The 25,984-nt window shown below is 35.6% G+C and overlaps 1 long non-coding RNA gene and 1 pseudogene across 1 annotated transcript in view; one reads left to right on the plus strand and one right to left on the minus strand.

Moving 5' to 3' along the window:
- The window catches only part of LOC119866727, an 83,821-nt gene extending 66,825 nt beyond the window's left edge, over positions 1–16,996 (minus strand). The window contains exons 1-2 of the long non-coding RNA XR_005381160.1: positions 16,959–16,996; positions 16,406–16,526 (exon numbers count right to left, since the gene is read on the minus strand). This is a non-coding gene — a long non-coding RNA (uncharacterized LOC119866727). The remainder of the gene's footprint in view (positions 1–16,405; positions 16,527–16,958) is intronic.
- Positions 1,874–2,031, plus strand: LOC119866779 (annotated as a pseudogene).
- Positions 16,997–25,984: the final 8,988 nt, after the last annotated feature.

Here is a 25,984-nt window from a genome sequence, read left to right on the forward strand (position 1 = left end):
CTAGAGAATAATATACTAAGTGAAGTAAATCAGAGAAAAACAAATGCCATATGACTTCACTCATATGTGGAATTTAAGAAACAAAACAAATTGTAGGGGATGGGCTAAGTCAGTGATGGGTATTAAGGAGGGCACTTGTGTTAAGCACTCGGTGTTATATGTAAGTGATGAATCCCTAAATTCTACTCCTGAAATCAACATCACACTGTATGTTAACTAACTAGAATTTAAATAAAAATTTGGGGAAAAATCTAAATAGTAAAATCTTAAAAATAAGTGAACATGGGAAAAAGAGAGGCAAATCAAGGAACAGACTCTTAACTAGAGAGAACAAATTGACAGTTACTGGAGGGGAGATGGACAAGGGGGAATGGGTAAGTATTAAGAAGGGCACTTGTGATGAGCACTGGGTGTTGTATATAAGTGGTGAATCATTAAATTCTACACCTGAAACTAATATTGCACTGTATGTTAACTAGATGGAATTTAAATAAAAACTTGAGGGGAACAGATATGCCAACATAACAAGTGTAGTCCAGTACTTCTCAGAGCAAACTGGAACTTAGGATTTCCTCTCTGATGAAAGTCTTTCTGTCTCTTCCTCTCTGATGAAAGTCTTTCTGTCTCTTCACCTCTTCTAATTTGAATTAGGTATTCCTTTCTGTCCCTGTATCTTATAAATATAATGTGCTTTTAATGGGCTACTGAAATTAATCCTTTTTGAATGGTTTGTTTCCTTAGAATATAAGATTATTGAGACTAGGAACGTTATTTTGTTCACCTTTGTACCACTTCTCAAGCTCAGTTTATGATAGACGCTCCACAAGTATTTATACACTGGATGAACTCAACAGGCATTTCTAATAAGTTAACTAAGTAGGAGAGGACAGTTTTATGGCACCTTGGTTTAGTATATAGGACTGTTAGTGCTGGGCCCTGGTGGGCCTTATATAAAGAGATAGCCAAATTAGTGGAGGTAAAACAGGGTTAGTTTTCAGGGCAGGGCTAAGGATTAGAGTTTGGTCTCAAATGGGGGATTATCTGGTTTGAGATGCGATCATATGCCTGTATCAATACTGGATTAGTGGGAATAACTTACTGAGATTACAGTGAGGGACAAAAATGAGAATAAGAGGAGCATGCATCTCAGTTTTGGCAGAGTCTGAGATAGTATCAGGTCTTCCTCACAATTAATTCAAATATTTCAAGATAATATTATCTCAAAGAAATAATCATTTCCTTCTCTGTATTCTGATTGCTTTTTTGTATGTGTATGTAATGGAAATATGTGCAAAGGTTTAACTCTCATATATATATTGTTACATCATATTGTATGTGTGTTGGTATCTATTTGGTAATACACCTGTTTCCTCTATCAAGACATATAGTTTACAAAGGATGAGGGACTCTTTTCTGTTTATAATTTTTAATTGAAACATAATTGACCTATAACATAGTAATTTCGGGTGTACAATATAATGGTTCCATATTTGTATATTTCACAAAATGATCGCCACAATAAATCTAGTTAACATCTATCACCACACAGTTACACCTTTTTTCTTGCGATGAGAACTTTTAAGAATGACTTTCTTAGCAACCTCTAAATATACAATACAGTATTATGAACTTCAGTCACTATGCTGTACATTACATGCCCATGACATTTATTTTATATCTGGAAGTTTGTACCTTTTGACTACCTTCACCCATTTTTGCCCATCCCCACTCCCATCTCTGGCAACCACCAATCTGTTCTATGTATAATTTGGTTTTTGTTTTGTTTCATTTTGTTTTTTATATTCCAAATATTATTTCACTTAACATAATTCTCTCAAGGTCCATCCATGTTGTTGCAAATAACAAGATGTCCATCGCTTCTCGGCCTTTTGGCTAAGATTAAGTGTAGTATCTGTTCTTATCAAATAACAAGATTTCCTTTATTTTTATAACAGAATAATACTCCACTATGTTTATGTGTATATTTTATGTATTCATTCATTCATCTATGGGGAGTTATGCCTTGTACACTTTTTTTTCTCTCTTCTTTGCTGTGTCTGACATATAGTAGACATTTAGTTAATTTTGTTATTTAACTCAGCCCACTTTCAGTGTTTTGATCCAGCAAGCAGTTGTTGGACCTTCACTAAGTGTGATTGTGTGTTCAATTAATAACAATAGAATGTAATTGTACTGATCAATTTATATTTTTCTATAACCTTACTATAGGGCAAAAATTATGTCTGCTATGAATATTTGATCATCTGTGGTGAATATAGTGAGTGGCCATCATAGATTATTTAGAATGCTGAATGAATGAATAAATTGGAACTAATTTATCTTTGAAGAAGATAGGGTCTTTAGTGAGTTGGTTTGAGTTTTCTGTCTGTTGAAGTCCTCTCTCACATTTTTCACCTAGGATCCTCTTTATTGCTGGGGCAGTTCAAGTGGTTGAAAAGTCAGTTATTGCCTATGACAGTGGAAAATCTGCTTTCCTCAGTACCACTCTCATGACTTTGACTATTTTTTACCCTAAGTGATGTTTGCAGAAGCTTTAAGTTCAGAGTTAAATTAATTCATACACTTTGCAAGTATTTATTAAATGGGTTAGTTATTTCTAGCATTCCCCCATCTTAACTCCTGGACTTTTCCCTCTTCATCACTCACCTTATTCTAAATTCATCTCAAGTCAAATGACTAGCTCCCTTTCTCCCTTCTGCTCCTGATCTGCTCTCTCTAAGAAGTTTTTATTTTGGAATTGTGACACCTTGCTTCACACCGTACGTTAGAGGGAGGATGTGGGATGGAAGGCTCAGCCTGTCATTACAGCTTGAACCTAAGGCTTTACCAACTTACCACTTTATATTTTAATACATGCTTATTGAATAAAGGAAATAATCAATGGAGACTAAAGCAAAGATAGTTGACTAATAAGATCCTAGGGAGCATTTATTAAATAGCACTTGGGGTAAGAGTCATGTTTCACTGAAGTTTTTATTTCTAATTCATTGTTGTTGTTTTTGGTTTCTGATAGGTAATGCTTTTTACTTTTTAAGAGGCTAATTTGTCCTCTGAATATTTAAAAAATAATAGGATTGATTTAAAAACTACATGTTGGTTTTCTTTCTAATGGTCATTAGATCAAGGAAACTAAATAATAATTTCTGCTTGAGTCTAACCCAAGGTAGGAGAAATTGTCTTCCTTCCTATTTTCCATAATTTCTGAGTCATTATGTGCATAATCTCACAACTTGATCACATTTTGAAGAGGGGAGAAAAATATACTCCTATTTAAGGACCAGGTTGAGGGGATGATGTTTTTCTTTTGCAGGACAATCACAGGCAGTGAAATTTTCATCATGATATGAAAAAAAGTAAAATTATTTCAGAAGAAGCAAAACATGAATATATGATTTGTTTGAGAATATATGATTTCTTTGAGAAATTATAAGAAAAGTTGAATGGCTAAACAATAAAGGAGTGGGACCCTGAGGAGAAGAATTATTTGAATTGGGGTTTTAAAAATGTGATGTTGGGGCACCTGGGTGACTCAGTCAGTTAAGCATCTGCCTTTGGCTCAGGTCATGATCCTGGGATCCTAGGACTGAGTCCTGCACTGGGCTCCCTGCTCAGCTGGGAGTCTACTGCTCCCTCTCCCTCTACTCTTCTCTCCAATTGTGCTCTCTAATGCTCTCTCTCTCAAATAAATAAATAAATACATAAATACATTCTTTAAAAAATTAAAATGAAAGTGTGATGTTGACAGTGGTAAAATGATGAAGGACAGCCTACAGTAAGAAGAGACTGAAGCAGGTTGACTCCTGGTAATACTCTAACTAGGACATAATGAACATTTGAAATAAAGCTCTCATGATGAGAGACAGGAAAGGGAAATATGAGTTTGGTTTAAGAGAAAATATCCATTTCGTGTATGTGTTGAAGGTGATTGAGAATTTCAGGGAGGCTCCACCATTGTTGGCTTCTGTGTTGCTTGAGCATCATGATTTCTTTTGACCTACTGTTCACAGGTCAGTCTTTTTCTGTGTTAGCATAGTACTTTTTTTCCTTAAAACATATATCTTACAGGAATATATGGTACTTTTAAAATGTTATCGAAGAATGGTCACACCTAAGGGAAGGTGTGTGAATTCTACTTGTGTTGGTAGTGATAGTGAAATATTCACCCTGATAACACAAGTTTTCCTCGTGACTCTTACACATTAAGCTAATGTCACTAATAGAAGTTTTATGTCTTTGTCTTTGTCACAGTAACTAGAAAACAAGTCTATATGTTTTTTTTTAAAGAAACAAATATAAATTCTCTTTAAGACGCAACATAGTTCTCATTGCTATGGTGGTTTTGACTGGCAAGATAAACTTTTTTATATTTATACTTAGGCAGGTAAGTAGGTAGTTACTTAAAGCTTGTACTAGCTACCAAACAAATTAATCAGGATCTAAATTCTTGTCCTGCTTCTGCTAGAAATATTTATAAAAAACTTGGGCAATCTATGCAGTCTAAACTGTAGACAACCAAACTAAAAATATATAAGCACTCTAGGGAAGAAAGAGATGAGGATATAGGCTTAGGTTAAGTAACTAAATGAAAATTTAAATTAAAAATCTTGGGATGAAGAATCCTGGGTTTTATTTTTGGTATTCTCAATGATTTATTGCCTAGGGTACCCATTTTACCTGAACACTATGAAGAAACTGTTAAAATACATGAACTCTGAAATTATATGATTCCAGAAAATTTGATTTATTCAAATAGCTAATTATAGTCAAAATATAATGACTAATGTTTATTGAATATTTCTTATAGTTTAGGCATGGGTACACTTTTTTTTTCACGTGCTCCCTGAACAATTCATGAGGAATCATGACTACTCTGTTTTAGAGAGAAGGAAATGAGTTTCAGGGAGACATGGCAGCATGTGCTAAGTCATAAATGGTGGTGATGGGGATCATATGTCTGGGATCAAATACCTACACACACACACACACACACACACACACACACACCCTGAACAGTTTTGCAGAACTAAAATGAAGCAGAATATTGCAAAATTGCCTAATGATTTTTAATTGTCTTGATAATTATGTGAGTAAATATTTGTCTGTTTTTGGAAGTGGTCATATTTACTGATTTTTATATCTTGAGCAACAACTAAATTGCCTGGCATATGGATGCTCAAATAATGTTATTTGAAGTGATTTAAATGATTTGAATGCTAATAAACAGACTTGTTCTTGGAATTGTTGGATATGTGCCTGGGACTCTTGATAGAGTGGGTTAGGTTATTATATGGAACAAAACCAGCTCCTCTGGCCCAGTATGATGGTAGAGGGGACAGATCAGAATTAAAAGAAAGGAAGAAAAAAAAAACCCCAACAATCTGACCACAGAACACAGCACTGAGATGTTAAAATTATTTATATAATACTGTGGACTTTTGCTATCAACTGTGTGTTGCCAGACCAAATATATTTTTATTCTGAGACTTTAAGTTTTGTTCTTTTCAAAAAACATCACTAGTCATCTTTTTTTTTAGTATATTGAAATTCAAAGTTGAGAGCATAATTAGTGTCTATTTAAATAAGCAAGAGTTGAACTAAAAAAAAGCCCCAGGGGGAAAAATCATAGATTCTCAGTTATATTTTACCTCCTGAATCCCTGCTGTCACTATTGATCCAGCATTCCCCTTTTAAATGTTATACTTAAACCTGTTTTTAAAAATGTCACTGAGATATGTATCCCCAGGTAGTATAAAGAAACATGATTCCTCTTCTTCCTACTACTCATTCTGTTGGGAAAAAGAATAATTTAGGTATTTATTTTGTGATAACATCTGTCACAGCTTTCAATCTTGCTTTTTCTTACAATTCTTGTTATCCAAGGAGTTATGTAACTCTTAAATGCTCTTTTGAAGCAAAACGGAAAAGTCACATCTGTCTTTACATATTGCTTCCTACTGTGAGTGACTTTTATTTTTCAGTTTTTAAGGATTTCCCCTATTATTAAAAAGATTTTATTTTTTCATACATTTTTCAGGAAGCTGCTAGACTGTTTATCCTATTTTTACTTAATGGCTTCCTGCCGTCTGTTTTGGTACTAGAAATAGTTCCATTGGTGCTGTCATAAGTTTTTAAAAAAGTTTATTTCCATGTCATTATTGCTCAGATAATTGTAAAGCAGGAAATGTATGATTGGGGGATAGTCAGTTTTTGTTCAAGTATTTTGTCTCTGTTCTTGGTTTGTCTTAGAAACAAAAATGCACATAATAAAGTTACCATGAAAAACTGCATGTAGTTCATAATGGTTCTGAACAGGAAAACTAAAACCAGTGGGTTAATATGACATATAGAAAGAATTAAATTTATTATGGGTATTAACAGAATTTTAAATGTTAATCAATTATATATTTTGGGGAGCATTTAAGAAGAGATTTATGAGCTCTTGCCTGAGATGTGGTAGGAGTTATATACATATAAGTAAAATTGAATGAAATGATTTAGGGTGTTTTTCTTGCTTTAGACATGTAAATACACATATAGTTACATACATACTTGTATGCATACACATATTTCTCTAAATTGTGTGTGTGTGTGTGTGTGTGTGTGTCTTTAGTAGAAAGGGTTGAACATACGAGTACCTGGGTGGCTCAGATGGTTAAGCATCTGTCTCTTGATTTCAGCTCCGGTCTCGATTTCATGGGCTGTTTTATATATCAAACCCTGTGTTGGGCCCTTAAAAAAAAAGGGCATAAAATGTTGAGCAAAGAGAGAGACTATGGTATTCTAATTTTAAAAAGAAATCCCAGTGTTTGAGAGATTGTCAAATCCATAGATACAGATGGAAACCACCACACCACCACTGACAGATGGTTACCATTGTTGAGACAAATTGGTGACTCACATGCTAGTAAAGAGTCAGTTGGGAAAGCAACAGATTCATTGTGATATATGGAATCCTAGGATGTGGGAAGTAACGATATGACAATGTCAATACTGAGAAGGCAATGACAGAAAATACACTTGCTTTCAATTGGGACAGATCAATTGACATTTTCTGATTGTTTATAAGACTTGGTAAGTGTGAGGTTTAGATTGGGAAGAAAATCATTTAACTTAGAGAAGTTTCTTCCAGCATAATTTTGGGAAAGAATGGAAGTTAGTACATGTCCTTAGGAAACTGGGAGAGCAGACTCAAATCTCTTATGTCTGCCTTGTGGTAATACTGGAAAATGCCTGGAATGAGCTGGGTTTGTACGTCAAATCTCTTACGAGAATGTGATACTGGACTAGTGATATATAGTCCCACTTGCTCCAGAGAAGAACAGAATTTTTGGTATTTTTGTGAGTATTGTTTCTGTGTGGCTGTGGGTCAAAAGCTGAGATATTTCAACTTCAGAATATATACATTTCTTTTTCAAAAACTGTGTAAATGCTAGTACCAAAGACAGAATTCTTAAATTAGTATAGATAAAATGAGTAACACTCTCGAAGTACAGAGATGTGTCTGGTTTAACCACATAGTCTGTAAATGAGCTCAGGCTGCAAAACTGTCCACCTACAATTGTCATTTAGCATGTTGATGTTATGTACCAATTTATTTTTAAAGTATAGTCTCTAATAACAGCACATTTCCTGATCACTTTAAAGCAATAGTTACTTACCCTTTCCATTTCTACCTCTTGCATTTGATGACTAGTTGATGGGATTAATAATGTGTACTAAAGAGATGAAGATAGCTAAGTCAGGTAAATGAGGTAAAAATATCCAATTCCAACGTGAAGACTATACAGATTGAACAAGTGACAAATAACAACTTGAAAACAAACAACTGAATAGGTTAATACTTTTGATTTAGTTGGAGCTGTACTACTGACTTCTGTGCTAGATTCACCAAGGCAAAACTAACATAGATATAGATACTCAGATTCTTGCATTTGTAGGCAACCTTCATCCTCCACTCTGAAAGGACTGGCTGGTGTGTGATCACACACATTAAAAAGTTCTAGGCTAAGAAGCACTGGTTGTAGGAAATAGTTGTTCTTATTTTATAGCAATATTGGGACAAGATTAGTTTCCCACTAAGAATAGGGGTGGTGATGAGAAGGAGTCTGTTTGGGTAGAGTAGAAATCTGGGCTGCTTTCTATTTGACACATGGGCAGAACATGTGTCAAATAATGCTGACCTGATTATCCTTTAAAAGGTTTAATCTCAGATACTCCAGTAAATCTGAAATTCTATGACGAGCCAGAGAAGGGTTTTAGTACTTACTCTATTACTTTCCTAGTCCACACTTTCATCATGATTAAGTAGCCTTGATTTAGTCAAACTCTTTTTGCCAGTATCCAAAAGAAATGTGGAGAATAAAGGTGAGCAAGAAAGGTAGAGACTTTTTTCACAATTAAACCCACTCTTTTTTTATTTAAAGAAAAAACCCATTTCAATCAAGAAGTAAAATTCTAGACCAACCAATCTAGTGGTGTTGGGAGGAAGGGATTGAGAAAAGCCATAGCAGGTGAAAGCAAGCTAAAGCACTGCATTTTCAATTCCATCCTTTATGGTGTGTGTGTGTGTATGTGTGTGTGTGTGCGTGTGCGTTCACGCGCAAGCATGTGTGGTGTGTATTACATTGCTTTTGACTCCTGTATAATTTTCTACTTTATGTATCTACTGTCTTTGACTTTTCCATTTCCCAAGTGATGTTCACTTTAGTTGCTTAAGTTCCTGTTTACCTCAAACAGTGGAAAGATGAACAGCCTCACACTTGTACCCCGTACCCTACTGGAGGTGTTTATAGTTTCTCTGACTATATGTTATTGAGTCACTGTGTACACGTCTCCATAGTCTCTCCTAAATACTGCATAATGCTCTTTAAAATGGCTTACTGGTCTGGCCTCCTCTCACTAAAGAAGAATCCTGCTTTCTCACATGTTTGATAATCCTTTGAATTACCTGAATATAAAATTTTCGCCAAACTTAAGGATGACCAGTAATGTCTCATTGTTTACATTATTTTCTGATTATCTGTTGATGCTGAATATATCTTTATGAATTTTTAAGTCATTTGGATATTCTTGTTTTGTGTGTTGGCTATTTTTAGACTTTGATATTTTTCTATTTCATTTTGTTTGTTGTCTATTATCAATAGTATCTTTTTTCTTCTGACATTAATTACTTGATGGACTGAGGCATCGAAATGCCATTTCCCATCTGGCGATGTCTGTTAATTTCATATATGGTGCTCCTTACAGAACTGAAATGTTAACTTCAATGTAGTCAAAATTTCTTTTTATTGTTTTGAGTGCTTGAAAAGAATGCATTGTGTACATTGTATACATTTTATACAGCCAACAGGCCCAGAGCTTCATTTCAAATGGGTCTTTACTCTGTAAGAAATGGAATACAAAATCTAGAACTCAAGCACAACAGTAAACCATTAGATTAGAGACATCTGCAGGAACTCAATTTAGTGATAAAACAAACCAATGTATATAAATAAACATAATTTCACCCTGTCAATGAAATACGCTGTTTATGGCCTTTGATTGTAGGTGGAGGGGAGGAATGTTTCCACCTAAACAGATATAAATGTAAACTCTCTTTAATGTGGCTAGAGGTATTTGTAAGTCTTTTAATGCTAAGAGGGGAGTACATAAATATTAATTCATTACTATTCTCTAATATGAATAAAATATTTAACAACCAGAAAAAGAAAAGCGAATGCAGTAAATCTACAAATACTGATAGAAGTTTTCAATTTCAAAAGCAAATAAATATTGGGACAGATAATTATCAGGGAATGGAAGTTAAAATCTTGTCTGGATGGAGAATCAAGAAATGTAATTTTTGTCTTTTTTGTATCTTTTTATGGCCAAGTGCATACGTTACCTATGTATTCATTTAAAATAATAATAGGGGATCCCTGGGTGGCGCAGCGGTTTAGCGCCTGCCTTTGGCCCAGGGCGCGATCCTGGAGACCCGGGATCGAGTCCCACATCAAGCTCCCTGCATGGAGCCTGCTTCTCCCTCTGCCTGTGTCTCTGCCTCTCTCTCTCTCTCTGTGTGACTATCATAAATAAATAAAAATTAAAAAAAAATAATAAATAAAATAATAATAGTAGTTACCCTGGGTTATGAAATTAGGAGCCATTTTATAGTGTCTTTAGATAGAATTGCATTTTTAAATTTTTCCCTAAATAGTTATTAAAAAATAGTTTCTTCTGGGTAGTTCAACTGGATTAAATAAAAATACTTAACTTTACATTTATATCTTTTGGGTTTTGTTTGTTTTAGCTTATTAGATTTTGCAGATATTTTTAAAAAATTGTATTTGTTTATTTAAGATAGAACGAGTGAGAGAGAGCAGGGGAAAGGGAGAAGCCAGCTTTCCACTGAGCAGGAGCCTGGCTCTCACTGAGCAGGGAGCCTGACATGGGGCTCGATCCTGGGATCCTGGGATTGTGACCTAAGCTGAAGGCAAACACTTAACTAACTGAGCTATGCAGGTGCCCCAAGACATTTCTTTTAATAGAAAACAATTAAGGACTCATACTGACCTACAAACCAAAATACAACAAATATGTACAAAAGGGTGGGTGACAGATTCCATTCCTACCAGAGGAGGCCTGAGAGATCTCAAGCTTGAAATAAGTGGGCCCAAATGTCCTAAGTGGGCAGTGGGGCAATAACCATGGAAATCAGCCATTCTCCTTCTCCAAACAAAATGTTGGCATTAGTTAAGTTTCAGTAATCCTCCTATTTTATCCTTATTTTTCTGTATTGTATTGCCTATATGGGGTCACTTTCATTTCCACATAAATTTCCAAAACTATCAGTTGGGATTTTAATAGGGATGTCTTTGAATTTACAGATTAATTGGGGGAGTACTGCCATCTGAACAATAGCACGTTTTCTGTGTGTGTGTGTGTGTGTGTGTTTAAAGATTTTATTTATTTATTTATTTATGAGAGACACACACACACACACACAGAGGCAGAGACATAGTCGTAGAGAGAAGCAGGCTCCATGCAGGGAGCTTGATGTGGGACTCGATCCTGGGACTCTAAGACTACACCCTGGGCCAAAGGCAGATGCTTAACCACTGAGCCATCCAGGGATCCCCAATAACAAGTTTTCTGATTGGTAAACATGGAATGTGTTTCTGTTTATTTAGGTATCCTCTTTTTCTTCAGCAGTGTTTTGCAGTTTTTATTATACAAAGTTTATACTTATTTTGTTAAATTTATACGTATTTTATTCTTTTTGATGATATTTTAAACTAATTGATTACTTAATTTCACTTTAAATAGTTCTTTGAGGGCAGCCAGATAGCTCAGTGGTTTAGCACTGCTGTCCAGCCCAGGGCCTGATCCTGGAGACCTGGGATCGAGCCCCACATCGGGCTCCCTGCATGGAGCCTGCATGCAGGGAGCCTGCTTCTTCCTCTGCCTGTGTCTCTGCCTCTCTCTCTCTCTGTGTCTCTCATGAATAAATAAATAAAATAGTTTTTAAAAATGTTATGTGCTAGTGTAGAGAAATACAATTAAATTTTCTATATTGACCATGTATCCTGAATCTTGATGAATGTATTAGTTCTAATAGTTTTAAAAGATATTTATTTATTCATATTTATGCTTTTTACTGCAACCCTTTGATCTTCCTTCCATAATCACATTCCCTCTAATCAACCTCAACTGGGAAAGGATCTCTATTTGTAAGAACTCATGTAATTAAATTGGGCCCATTTGGTTAATCCCAGATAGTCTTCCTGTCTCAAAATCCTTCATCTTAATCACACTTGCAAAATCTTCTTTTTCATGTAAGGTAACTATTCACAGTTTCCAGGGATCATGGGATCATGATGTGGACATCTTGGGAGAGAGGGCATTATTTTGCCAACCACACTTTCCAAAGTCTATTTAATTTTACACCCATTAATTTATGCAGCTTTCTTACATTTGTCCAAAAGACTGTTTAGGTGCTTTCTGTTCTCCATTGTTTCCTTGCATATCTCCTAATATTTTGTTGAAGGCTAGATACTGTAGATAATACATTATAGCAACTGATCCCCTAGAAGTATAATTGTTTGATGTTGGTCATTTGTTTATTTACTTATTGACTTGACTTAACAAATTCTATAAGTCTTTTCTCCCTGCCATGTGCAGCCTCTGACATCTCTGCTAAGGTAATGATGATGATTATGAAGATGATTTTTTATATATATTTTATCTAAGCTGCTTAGAAGATCCTTCTGGATTGGCATAAATTTTATTGATTAGGTTGTTCTTAAGCCCCCTTAGTTATAGTTTCATCTTTTATTGTTGGTATACCTGTATGTTTAAAGGCTGCTATGTCAGTTCAGGGATTTTTTAGGCTCTTTGTCCTCTCTTTAGTCTGGGACGACTGGCTTGATGGTTTCTTTTCTGATTTCTTCTGAGAAAGCACAGCCTTGGGCATGTACACAATCTTCCCATGCTTCCAGGATGACTGTGATATTATTTTTAATTATGGCTGGGTCAGAGTAGATTATCATCATTCAGTGTTTGATGTTTAGTGAGAAACTGGATTTCAGCACTGCCAAAAAAAAAAATCAGACTTGGGTAAGGAGAGACTTTTTTGATGGGATTATTGCAAAGGAGAGGAAAGGGATTATTGCAGCTGGGAGAATGCACAACTACAGCAACAAGGGCTGGACAGATATAAATTTCCTTTTATAGGGAGGAAACAAGGCGAGAAAAAGTGAATGTGGATAGGTGGGATGAAAGCGTAGAGCTATAAGAAAAAAGATCAGAGAATTATCCTGATGTCAGCCTATTTTCAGGAGGGCATGCTTAAGAGACCGTGCATGCTGGCTCAGTCTGAGGGTAGGCCAAAGTTCAGGGGTAAGTAGTAAGGAGAGAAACTTAACCAAAGTTGGCTAGCAAGTTTCTTGTTCTGGATTAATCAATCAGTGAGGAAAAGTAGTTCGGCAGATATTTATGAGGCACAGAATGGGAATTTAGCATCTGTGTCTGGTTTTATCATAAGTAAACGAATGTGTCATATGAGAAAGTGTGTTTCCTTGCAGTAAGCCTTTTCCAGAACTCAAAGGGTGGAATATTTCTTTAACCATGACTGTTTTCAGGATCAGAGGACTCCAGTAAAATTCAAAATTGTCAGCCCCAGTTGCCATTCTGAGTTTTGCTCTGTGTTGATGGGTCTGTGTGTCATTTGGGAAGGCTTTCAAGCTGTCCCCCCCTCCCTTCCCTATATTATGGTCTGTTTGCTCTGCATGGATATAGCCTAGTGTATGTGCAAACCTTTCCTGTCCCCTACAGTTGACTGTGATTGTAGGAAAATTCTTCTGGGATGTCTCTTTCCTTGGTTCTTTCTTTTAAACATCTGGCCTCTCGTGATCCCTGGGTGGCGCAGCAGTTTGGCACCTGCCTTTGGCCCAGGGCTCAATCCTGGAGACCCAGGATTGAATCCCACGTCGGGCTCCCGGTGCATGGAGCCTGCTTCTCCCTCTGCCTATGTCTCTGCCTCTTTCTCTCTCTCTGTGTGACTATCATAAATAAATAAAAATTAAAAAAAAAAACATCTGGCCTCTCTGTAATTTTGCTTGTGTTATCCTTACCAGTCTCCTTAGAATTGCTCTCCATAAAGATATACATTATTTTTTTCTTTTAAGATTTTGTTTATTTATTCATGAGAGACAGAGAGAGAGAGAGAGAGAGGCAGAGACACAGGCAGAGGGAGAAGCAGGCTCCATGCAGGGAGCCCAACGTGGGACTCGATCCTGGGTCTCCAGGATCACACCCTGGGCTGAAGGCAGCGCTAAACCGTTGAGCCACCTGGGCTGCCCTATACATTGTTTTTGACAACACTCTTAGGCATGCAGTTCTCGATTTCCTGTTACAAATGAAATCAGTTTCCATAAGCAGAGCTGAGGAGCTCTTCATCCTTTTGACCTACCTCTCCACCTGCGCAGAACTCTGTACTGCACTGGAGCTTGCGGTAGAAATCTGTTTTCCCCCAGTGACATCTGTAATTGACTAGTCAGCATTGGAGTGTGTGCATGACATGCCCTGTGTTCTTGGCTTGCCTCTGGGCTTAGAATCTTTACCCAACCAGTGGTTGGGGCAGAAGTGATAGACCCAGTAACTACCACCTCCTCCACCTGGGGCAGAGTTGAGGTGAGATGGGGAAAGAGAGACCAGGATCTTTTTTGCAACATTTGCCTGGAAAAAGCTTCTACAGGGACCAGAGGAGGGGGACAGTGGGAAGGAATGAGAAATGCCAGCACTTGACCCTCCTGGGTGATACCATATATTCTGGGAAAGAGGGAGCTCTGTCTTCTTGGTTCCCTACGGTAGAGCTTTTATAATATGGAGTAAATGTGGATAATGAAATGATGAAATCCAATTCCACAGACTCTCATTGTTCTTACCACTATTTAGTAATTTTTCTTGAATGATTTTTTATGCATTTTCCATATACCCTTATGACAATTTTCAGTGACTTTAAATGATTATTTTTATACTTTCCACTACTTGAAATGTTTTTCTGGGGAGAAGATCCACCAAGTTTTTGCTCCATTTTTTCAGAAATAGCTTACTCTTACTCTGGTTTCTTCTCTCTTTTTTTCCTTCCCTAGCCTTTCTACTGTTATTTAAGTGACCTCAAGTTTTTACAGCTATGCCAGCTTCCCTATGCCAGGTCAGAACATAGCTTTCCCACAACTTCTTTTTTATGTTGACTATTGATGGACATTCATAGAAATCAGTCTTCTAACTTCAGAACTCTACATGAAAATATTTATTTTTAGCCATAAACAGAACCACTGGGCATCCATATATCTCAGTAATTCATTGTTTTAAATATTCATTATGCCTCTATGGTTTTTTTTTTTTTTTTGCACTCATATACTTGTGTGAGTGTATTCTAGTTAGAATGTAAGTTTCTAGATTATAGAAACTAGATCTACCTCTTTTTCTTGGTGCAATGGCTCCCACAGTTTCACAAAATAAAGTCAGTGTTAAATTCCTAAATTAAATTATGATTAAGTTTAAACTAGCATGGATCATGGGATAATGGAAAGAACCTTTCACACCAAGTCAAAACAACTGGCCTCAAGAAGAAATAGGTTCAGTGCATAACAGTCAGCTTCCTCATCAAAAATGGACTAAGGGTTCACTCATTTACTGTTCATTTAATACAGATTTTGTGAATATTTATCATGGAAATAATAATTACTCTACCTTTCTCACAATATTATGGTGATTTTCCAAATGAAACAATAATGATTATGCAAGGCGTTTTTTTGTTTTTTGTTTTTTTTTTTTTACAACTATCAAAATGTATAGATGTAAAATTTTGACTCCAGTTACAATGTGTCCGGAGAGGTGGTTTTCACACTACCAAGTGATTCTCTGGCATTAGCTGGGTGTTCTACAATTCAGTTCAGTTCTGACACTACCAACCTGGAGATCTCACAGGTTAAGGACTCAGTTCTACAAGACTGCTCCCTCTCTTCAGATGCCAGTTGAAAGCGTAGTTTGTCACATGTACTTCTGACCAACCAGCTATAGATCAGAGGTTTGAACAACTGGCTTCTTTGGTTCAGTTAATTTGCTAGTGTTCACAGAACTCCAGAGAAACATTTTACTTACTAGACTACTGGTTTCTAGATGGAAGAGATGCATAGGGCCAGGTATAGGGAAAGGATACCAAGCTCCCTTGTTTTCTGAGAGTGTCACTCTTCCCAAATTACCATGTGTTCACCAACCAGGAAACACTTGAAATCACCTCTTGTAGGGTTTTTAAGGAAGCTTTACTACATAGGCAGGATTGGTTAAATCACTGGTGATTGGTGACTGAGCCCAGTCTCCAGTCTCTGTCTCCTCCCTGGAGGTCTGGTGGGGGTGGGGGTGCTGACGTGGCAATCAGCCCCCCTACTTATGTACTTTCCAAAAGTCACTTCATTAACATAAATTCAGTTGTAGTGGAAATGAACTTGTGAATATGAAGACATTTTTATTGTTCTTATCATTTAGGAAATTCCAAGGATTTTAGGAACTTTGTGCCAGAAACAGGGAAAAAGGTCAACTCTAAATTTTATATTATATGTCACATATCACAAAATATAAGGTTATATGATTCATCACAATTGTTTTCAAAGATATATAGTTCTCAGGACGACAATCAAAATTAGTATTTGCTGGCTGCAATCTGTTATCTTTACATACAACTTGAGATTACAAAGAAAGTCAGATTGTTAAAAAACTGTATAAAACAAAACTTACAATATACCAGATGTTCCAGCCATGTTATGAAATATCTCTGTCCATTATTGATCACATACTATTGTATTATGAATCTTTATAGTAATATGTAAGAAAAGACACTCACCATCAGAGGAGACCCCGGTCAGACTTCAATACACTTTGTAGCCTTAGGTAAGTTATTCAAGTTTCAATCACATTCTCTTGAGGTATTATAGTACCTGTCCAGTCTAGTTTGCAGGATGGTTCTGAGAATCAAATGAAATTTGTGTGAAAAGATATTGAAAAGTCGAAAGTATTATACAAGCCATAGGTGTTAGTCACTAACAGAATATATTCAGTAGATTTATAAAATTTTCAGAGCAAAGCTGCAAACTAAATATAAACTGTATTAGAAACCCAGAAAAGTATTCCCTTGTTCCTGAATGGATAAACTCTTAGCTTCTGGGTGATAATAAATAGAGAGTAAAGCTAACATCTACTAGAGGACACCTCTAATAAAACAATTGTAGGCATGAAAAGAGGAGCCAGAGGCAAAGCACTTAGCGCCAGAGGCATTATTGTGTTGCTCTGGGGGAATGCATGCAGTCCACCGTGGAATAGGATTTTGGCAGAGGATAAGGAGATTGCTTTGTGTGAAGATTCCTGCTGGATATGTGACATTTCTGTTCATTACTCACCCACTTGGTAAGTTTGATTACTGCTGTGGCCAGTCTCTGAAAAAAAGTAAAAGAAAGAAAATAGTTGAGCCAAAGACCCTTGATATATGGAGAGTACAATAAATGACAGCAGGAAGTAAACCATTGTCTGAGGGATGTGGGCGAATAAATGGTTAGCACATGCCCTGACAAGTTCTTCCGCTGCTTGAAGAATTTCACACTGGCATTTTCAGAAAGACAGAGAGCTAATTTTTTTGGAGGAAGAAAATATTTTCACACTACTTCCCCCAAAAACAATTAGAAAGAGTGATACAAGTCAATAATAAATAAAAAAATAATGATAATATTTTTTAATAAATAAAAAAATTCATTACCTCAACATTCAAGTATATTTTCATTTATTCATTACAGTAATCCAGATAGGTATTAGAATCTCCATTTTAGAGCTGAGTGGGTTTACATGCCTAGAATACAATTGCACAGCTAATATGTGGTGGATTCAAATTTGGACCTGGATGATTCTAAATCTTGATGTCACATTCTTTGCCTCCATGCTTAATTCCCAATACCAGTGATTAAACGGTTTCCTTCATGTCAAAATTTTCACTGGTTTACTGAATGCATTTCAGCGGAATTCACGACTATGTTTGATAAGTCTTGAACAAAATTAAAAGTTGGACATTCGGCATGTTATTATATAGTAAATTTTCCGTTCATGAAATTCAGACATCTTTATGTCATACTGATGATATGAGTAAATGAATAAAAATATTAAATGCTTAAATATAAAATTGCATCTCTGAAAAATATTAGTCAAATTTAAGTGTCAAATTATTTTTTTATACCCAAATGTTTAAGTCACTTATACTCTTTTTTTTTAAAAAAGGATTTTATTTATTTATTCATGAGAGACACACAGAGAGAGGCAAAAACACAGGCAGAGGGAGAGACAGGCCCCTGGCAGGGAGCCGGATGCGGGACTCAATCCCTGGACCCTGGGACCACGCCCTGAGCCAAAGGCAGATGCTCAACCACTGAGCCACCCGGGAGTCCCTCACTTATATTCTTAAATGTACTGAAACAATAAATACACCAACAGAGTATGAGGAAAGCTTATTATTAAGCTCCATTTTTAAACTGTTGACATTTAAAGCATTTGCTAATTACAGGACAACACTCATTGTGAAGACCAGACGTCCTTTGAGAGAACACACTTTCCCATCGTTTTTGTCTGAGTGCACATGGCATTTCCTAGGGTTATTTCCATGAATTTTCCTTGTGTGCTTTCACTGGGGCCTTCATCCAATTTGTGGTTGAAAATATTAAAGTGGTTGCTTAGAAACGCTGAAGTTGGAAATTTATGAGTTTTCAGAAGGTTGCATTGAAGTGTAGGGGTAGCATATGGTGATCTGACATGTTTTGTTCCCTAGCCAAGGAGAGGGGTAGGCTTCTGTGATCTCTCTAATTATTTCATGGCACTTTAAGACGCCAAGCTGAATTGAGAAAACAGCAAGGCATCAGGGCTAAGAAAAAACAGAATGTACTTTTTTGTATTCAATATTTATGACCAAATTTCTTGTTGTTCTTTTTTTAAAAATTAATTGGAATAGTTTGGGAAATATTAGAGCAGAGGGTACATTTTAAGTAAAGGATAAAATAAAGGCTCATTACTTTGGCTGAAATATAAAGAGCATTTGTTAAAATGGAAAGTAAAAAGGCAGCAATAAAATGAAGATATTTTGTAAGGAACAGTTATGGTCCTATAAGTAAATTTTAACATATAAAAGTCATTTTAATAACTATATAATGGAAGATAATTCAATTTTTTTAACATCCTAAGAAGATTGTAGATATTAGGAAACAGAGTCAAGGAAGACAAACACAAATAAGAAATTAATAAATGATTAAGGAATTGAAGCCCTAGTAATGCATAGGTGTTAATTTGTGTTTTGAACTTGTTCTGGGGAAAATGTCACAAAAATTTGGATGAATGAACTGAATAATTCATTCATTTTTTCATTCTTAAAATGTTTGCCAAGAACCAGTTGTCTCAGGAACCATTTTAGGATCTAGGAATAAAAAAGAAGAGAAAGACATGGACTTTGCTGTCATAGGACTTAACAGTTTTTGAGAACAGGCATTTAAGCCAATATGGAACCCCATATGGAAAGTATAATGACATAAATATGTCATGAGGCTTTGTGAACTTAGAGGGACATTTAATATAGTCATGGAAAAAGAGGAAGATTTCAGTTAGGCTAATTACTGAACAGTTCCAAAATATCAGTGGCTTAATAGAGTAGGACTTTTTCTTGCTCATTCATTTCTATGTATTTGGTATATTTGGTGGGGCCCCTTTCACTTGGTGTTTCAAAGGTTTCCATCTGGGATCCCTGGGTGGCGCAGCAGTTTGGCGCCTGCCTTTGGCCCAGGGCGCGATCCTGGAGACCCAGGATCGAATCCCACGTCGGGCTCCCGGTGCATGGAGCCTGCTTCTCCCTCTGCCTGTGTCTCTGCCTCTCTCTCTCTCTCTCTCTCTCTCTCTCTGTGTGACGATCATAAATAAATAAAAATTAAAAATAAAAAAAAATAAAAAAAAAGGTTTCCATCCTATGATTCTGGCATCTCCTAAGGGCTGTCTCCACTGCTGGATCCTGTGCATCAGTCAGGCAACAAGGGACAAGGAAGATGAGGTCTGTTTTTCATGGACTAGGCCAGGAAGCAGACATAGTCTATTGATCACAACTTAGTTATATGGCCACCTTTAACCTCAAGGGAAGCTGTGAACTAGGAAGAGTGAAAATAAGTTTTTTGACTGACTAGACTGCTTATGACATAGCTTGTGGAGATTTCATCTAGCTGGGCCTTAAAGATGTGAACCTAGTATCCAGGTGAAGATATGGCAAGGACATTCCAGAAAGAAGAAATATCATGATAAAAGACATAGATTTAAAAACCTTATGGGACATTTTGAAGACTAGTGTTCTTGGAGTGTACATTTCAGGTGATGATTAATAAGAGATGAAACTCCATTGCTGATGTTTTTTCCTCCATTACACTTTACTGTATATCCATGTGCCTACTTGACATTTATCCTCTGCTTACTTAAGGACATATCAAATTCAATCTGTATAAAACCATCTCCAAGATCTTCTATTCTGCTTCCTGGCCCTTGCCCCACTTCAAACCTAGTCCTCCTTATCCTATCACACAAATTAAAAAAAAAAAAAAAACTGGAAATGATCCTTGACATTTCCTTTTTCTAATTCCAAAAAACTAATATATCACTAAATCTTATATATGCTAAAACCAAATTTTTCTTGAATATGTTCATTTTGTTCCATTTCATCTCTACCACTCTATTCTAGATTAACATCATCTATTATCAGATCTATCAAAATAGACACCTAACTCATCTCTCCTTTTGGCATCCATTTTTGCCTCTCTTCAGTCTGTTATATACAGTTATTCATTAGAGACCAGACCCATTACCACCATACTAGTCTGCATTTATTGGATGTTTACAATGTATGTATTATTCCACATACATTGCATCGATTGTCTGATTTAGTCTCCATATAGCCCTATACTGTAGTGCCTATTCCCATTTCATTTTATAAATAAAGAAACCAAGACTTAGAAGTTTTGGTAGCTTGCCCAATTTCACACAGCTATCAGGCAAAGTAACTTTTAAAAGTCCAGGCAGTCTGTTTCCTGAGCCTTGTTCTAAATCACTATGCTATATTTTCTCTCAGCGTAGACATTTAAAACACTTATTGAATGAATGAATGAATGAATATAATGAAGAAAAAGTGGCAGATTGGCAGGTGCCACATATAATAGAAAGTCATGTTGACACATTTTATCTTGTCCATATTTTGGAAAGGAAACATTGAAAAATTTTAAGAAAACAATGACAAGGGCACGTGGGTGGGTGAGTTGACTGAAATCTGACTCATGATTTTGGCTCAGGTCATATCTGAAGGTCATAAGATCAAGCCCTGTGTTGGGCTCTGCACTCAGCTAGGAAGCTGAGTGAGATTCTCTTTCCCTCTTCCTCTGTTCCTTCCCTTGCTCCTCCTCTCTCTCTCTTTCTCTATGTCTTAAATAAATAAATAAACCTAAAAAAAAGGGAGAAAGCAGTGACATAGTCAGATATAGGGATCTGAAAGATGTCTTTATTATGTGCATGTAAGATGGAAAGGAAGAAGAAAAGATTCAAAGCAGGGAGTAATTTCATTAGAGTATAAAAGATATTGGCAAAGGGAATAAAGGACTACATTATATCAAAAAACTTTGAGGTTTTTTCAAACTCTTGAGCATATTCCTTCTTTGTCTCCTTTGTCGTCTCATTTCCTTCCCCAATATATCACTTAGTCTAAATGCAACATTAATTGCATTTAAAAAAAAAACTATTTCAGAGTCAACAGACTTTATAATGGTGAAATGAGACATTATATATAGAATGTCCAATGCAGTTCTTCAAGAAAAGGAAATTCCTTTCTTTACCCTCTTTACATTCCATCCCCAAATGACCTGGAGACAAGAGAGAAATATTACAGTCTTGAGTTTAGACGAATAAGCACAGTTACAAAAGTATTTAAAAAATAAGAATAAAGTGTTCAAGCTTGGAGAAGTTTACTTGGTGACTTTAAAAGATAGAGAAAAGTCAGCAAATGTGTTTTAATTTTGCCTAAGTTTTGCTTAGTTGCTTAGTTCTGGTCCGAGCTCATGCTTTCAAATGATCCCAAATGGACCTTAAAATTTGGATGAATATAAGGATATATGCAAGTAGGAATGGAATGGTATACAGTTTTAACTATTTGTGTAAATGCTTAAAATAAATATAGAATACAAAAATCTTTCTCTCTATGTGTGTGTGTGTGTGTATGAATAATTAAAAAAGATTTCTTAAACAGAATCTACTCTTGAGATATTTATTCTGATAAACACAATATGACCCAATGTATCAGTTAAATAATATGTTGGACTAAATTCTTTAGTTTCTATTTTAAATGCCACAAATCTATTCACGTATATAGGGTTCAAGATAAAATAGAAGACCTATGTATAACAAGAACATTCAATGAATATATTAGAAAATGTAATCACAAAAATACTAAAGATACAGGTTCTGCAAAATGCTATGCAGTTTTGCTGAGTGTGTAGGACCTGTATTTTCTGAAAATGTAGAGTCCCTCTGTGCATTATTTAACTTTCAAAGCAATGAATTGCAAGGACTGGAGTTACAGAATGATTTCTTTATAGGAGAGAATATGGGAAGTGACACAGAAGGAGACAATGGCAAATGAGAAGGGAAATTTCTTCTCTGTTTCTCTCTCTATAAATGCATATTTCTAGTGCAGGGAGCACACTTAGCTGAATAATTGATAATTTATTAGCATAAGGTTTATCCGGAAACAAAGAAATGAAAAGACAATTTGCATGTACTGTTACAATTCTTTTTCTGTATTATATATTGATTTTTATTTATTTATTTTTCCCAACCCTAACTATATCCAGCTTTATTAAAGATACTTTTCATAAACAATCATGGTATTTCAGGCAGGACATGGGCAGACAGTCAGTAACAGTATACAACAATTTTCCAACCCCCTTCTTCAATGGACTACCAAAATTAGAAAGCCATAATAAAACCCAATGAAGTCTTCATTTGATGATGCTCTGAACAGGGAAAGTTTGGAGAGAGGGTAGACGTTTCACACTTAGCATGCTGCCTAAGTGCTTTTCAAATGAAAATGGCAGAACAATCAATCTTGAAGATTCATAAACTGAAAACAGAACTCTTTTGAGGGATGCAATCTCCATGGTGACACTAAGTCCAGATTGCATGACATGCTGGGCACATTTTTAGAAGTGAGGTTCCAACAGGTCTCGGGGTTTTAGAGAGTCAAGTCTATGTAGAAGGCAAAGAGGGAGAAGAGGACATAGAAATGAATTTTAGTTTTTCCACACCACAAGGCGTTTGTGCCAAGGTGGCTCATGTGTGTCAACATGAAGGAATCTCTCCTTCTGGCAACCAAGAGGAAATTTCTCAAAACTAGAAGGGAGAGGTGTTTCCTCCTGTATCAGTCTAGCTTCAGAGATATTCTATTAGTGGTATGTGCCCTTACCCCTGAAAACAATGAAGTGTTCTGTGTGTTAACAACATAGCTGAAAAAAAGTAAAACAAAATCCTGCATTGTTACAAAACTTGATAAAAAATAATATTTCAAACTGTACAGTCACTAGAAGTACACTGTTATCAAAAATGCACACACTTGGCATCTTCAGCACCTTTAGCTTTATGTGGCTGGTCTGTTTTGGCCTCTCTGGTTTTTGCAGGGTTATCCTCATCCTTCCCAGCATCAGATTTCCACTTTGTCCCTTTGGGTACCTTCTCTCCCTTTTTCGGAGGAGCCTGGGCTCTGGCTTTGGAGGAACAGGTTTAATAGATAACCTTGCAGATCTTCTTTTGGCTTTATCTTGTTTCACACCTCCTTTGGCCTTTCTCTTGGACATGGTGGGGACAGCAGTGTGAGGGAGGTGCTGGATGCAGGGATACAATAGCGGGCAGGCTTTGGTTGGTCCGGGTGTCATTCTTGCCTCTTCTTCTCATTGCTTGTATTGGTTTTTAATATTTGTATTTTTCTTTGTAGCCTTCGGTGATTTACTCACTATTAATAACAGATCAATAAATTCTCATAATTTAAATATTTTCATAGTGATTCTCATGTGAATATGATTATGAACAAATATAATGAGTGAATCGTAATCATTTCTTATGTTGGAAAAGTAAGGAAAGATCAATTCATGTTTGGACTTCTGTCATTGGAGAGTGGGTAAAATGAATAAACAGGCTCAAAAGGTACAAACTTCCAGTTATAAAATAAATAAGTCATGGGGATATAATGTACAACATGGTAACTATAGTTAATAGTACTGTATTGCGTATCTTGAAGTTGCTAAGAGAGTAGTTTTCATCGCAAGAAAAAAAATTTTGTACTATGTATGGTAATGGATTTTAACTACAACTTATTATAGTGATCATTTTGCAATATATACAAATATTGAATGATAATTTCATATGCCTGAAACTAATATAATATTAAATGTCAATTATATCTTGATTAAAAATAATAAAATAAAGATTATAATTCATAAAAGCCAATTGGATGTGTCAAGAACTTTAAGTTATCAATAAAAGGCAACTGTGAAAAAGATTGAAGATTTTATATAGAAGAGACTCTATTGGAAAAAAATGCTTTTTTTCCCCTGAAATATACCAGTCTCATGCTATGAGAGATAGATATGGTACTAAAATTGTTTTGCTTATTTTAATTGTTAATATTCAGATAGTATATTTTTTAAAAATTGCCTTATTGTACATGGATATATACTTTTAGAGAGAATTTTGGTTTTGAAAATAGTTTTTGATTCAGGACTATTTTATAGGATATTTAATAAGTAATATTTCAAAATTATATACTTTTAATTATTTTCAAATTCTATGTCATTTATATAATTGCATGGTTTGAACAATAAATTACATGGACACTCCTACTCTTGGACATTCATGTGAAGCTTTACAGGTTTCTACTTTCCCCAGTGCGTGCTTTATTGCCTTTTATTGCTTCCACCTGCATTGCTACCACTCCTAGTAAAGAAACAGCTCAGTGATAAAAAGGCAGAGAACTATAGCCCTCTGTCTTGAACTATGATGTCAGAATTGGGCCCTCTAAGAACTGCAGATTTTCATGACTTTAGCCACTCCCCTTCACAAAAGATCTTCCATTTTTTTCAGGAAAATATTTGGTGCCCCATGATCAGGGAATTAAAGTATGGGAACAAGACCAAATCCTGAAGGCAGAACTAGGTACTGTGACTTTGAGCTGTGACCATCAAATTATCCTTTTTTTTTTTAAGATTTTATTTATTCATTCATAAGAGACACAGAGAGAGAGAGAGAGAGAGGCAGAGACACAGGCAGAGGGAGAAGCAGGCTCCATGCAGGGAGCCCGACGCGGGACTTGATCCCAGGTCTCCAGGATCAGGCCCTACGCTGAAGGTGGCGCTAAACCGCTGAGCCACCTGGGTTGCCCCAAATTATCTTTTTTGTTTAATATTTGAAAGATGACTTGAGGTATGTGGGAAAATGATGCTATTGGGGAATTTGTGAGAACACATCCACCTTTCCAACTGGCAAACATTAGAATATGTCTTCAATATGATGAAAATTTTAAAAAGGAATATATTTCTAATACCTAAAAATGGAAAACACATGGATATGTTATGCATCTTCCTTAATGAATATAAACGAGAAAATCCTAAATGATATATGAGAAAAGTAAAAATTTCCTAAAAGTAATCAGCCATCTCGACCAAGCAGAGTTTAACCCAGGAAAATTCAAATATAAATATAGTTCATTTGGCTAAAATATAATGACTATGTACGTGTACACACATATAATTATTACATTAAGAGATTTTAAACATGCATCTTGTTTCATCGTTTAAGAAGATACTCTCAATATAATATTCATTCCTGATGATTTAGAAATTGAAGACTGTTAGAAAACCAGGAATAGGATATTGAAATAATACATAATGCCTATATTTAACCAAAAATCTGTATTATACTTAACAGTGGCTCACTGGAGTCATTTGTTTTAGAGTCTGGAAACAAGCTAATTATTATTCTTTAATAATTTTTTATGAAATCTTTTAAGTAAAATAGGACATTAACTAGAAAGAGGAGATCTAGGTATTGTTTAAAAGGAAATAAAATTTGCTTTGATTGCAGGTGTGAGATTATATAATAGAAAATATATATAAAAAAAAATATAAAGGAATACATTGAATAACCCACATAATTACTAAACAACATCTGTGAATAATACAAATAACAATCATACATGAAGAGGAAATAAAATAGGTTATACATTTGAAAATATGTCAAGCCTCATTGAAAACCACACACACAAAAAAAGAATCCATTTTTTATTTGATAGATAAGAATGGAAACTAGATATGAACTTAAAACACCC

Source organism: Canis lupus, chromosome 29, assembly GCF_011100685.1.
Source record: "Canis lupus familiaris isolate Mischka breed German Shepherd chromosome 29, alternate assembly UU_Cfam_GSD_1.0, whole genome shotgun sequence".
Taxonomy (NCBI): Eukaryota; Metazoa; Chordata; class Mammalia; order Carnivora; family Canidae; genus Canis; species Canis lupus.